Raw genomic sequence first — 1227 nt, forward strand, 5'->3', positions numbered from 1 at the left:
TCACATTTAATAAATTATAAATAAATAATAAGTTATTAATAAAAGTTTGTTTTATTATTTAATAAGATATTATTTACAATAATAAAATATTTTATAAAAAGAGAGGAGACATAATATTATATAAATTTATATAATATTATAATTATAATTTATATTGTAGATATATTAGAAATTCAGAAATCATATCTATTAATATATTCATGAAACATTTTTAAACAATTGATTCTAGTAATTAAAACAAAGACAAAAATTGGTATAAAAATATTGGTTTATTTGGTTTATTAACTTATAAAGAATTTAAATTTCTATTAGATGAAATGAGAGAAATTTATTTCTATCATATCGCTGTTGATATTTTGCTCTCATCTCGTCTCTAAACTTGAATTGCTTAATGTAATAAATAAGTTTTAACTAAAAATTTTATATAATTTTAATTTTTGCGTTTATTTTGATCTTTGATTTTGAATTGATCCTTCAAATGTATCTTACATATCAAATATGTTAACAACTTATACATATATATATAATAATCTGGTTTATATATTCAATGTATTTTTGGAATTAGATAAATTGAATTAAAAATGATATAATTAATAATCTTATTTTAAATAAAACATTTAATATTAACTAAAGATGTTCAAAAAATCTATTTAAGATTCATATGCCATATGAACATGATGAAGTCTATATAAATCGAAAACTCCAATGTTTCTGAGATAATTATTTTGTTTTTATTATTATGATCAACTTATTACTAGTTTCTTAATATTTATAGAAGATATTTTGTATGTTCTTCGCAATTTCCACACATGCTTAGCAATTTTTCCTTAAAGACTTCTGTGAATTCTCTCGAAAATATATATCTGTTAAACTATTTGATAAGCATGCTGGATTCGATTATGAGTTAAATTATTTATCAGTGAAAAATTAACATATGTCTATATGCAAATATAGCATGAAAATATATATGGAATTGAATGGAAAATATTCAAAATGTGGTTTATAAATATTAAAAGAAACATTTCATATGTAAAAAAAGTCAATTATGATGTTAACATAAAACAAAAAATAGTTTTCGACCTATGTTTATTTAAAAGTTTTTTTATTTATTGTATCATATGTATTATATGAATATTGAATAGTTTTTTTTAATATATATACATATATATATTTAAATAATTAATTTTTAATGTGTTTAATTAATAATTAAATAAAATAAAAAAAAAT

The sequence above is a fragment of the Apis dorsata genome, unplaced genomic scaffold (assembly GCF_000469605.1).
Source record: "Apis dorsata unplaced genomic scaffold, Apis dorsata 1.3 scaffold_1047, whole genome shotgun sequence".
Classification (NCBI taxonomy): Eukaryota; Metazoa; Arthropoda; class Insecta; order Hymenoptera; family Apidae; genus Apis; species Apis dorsata.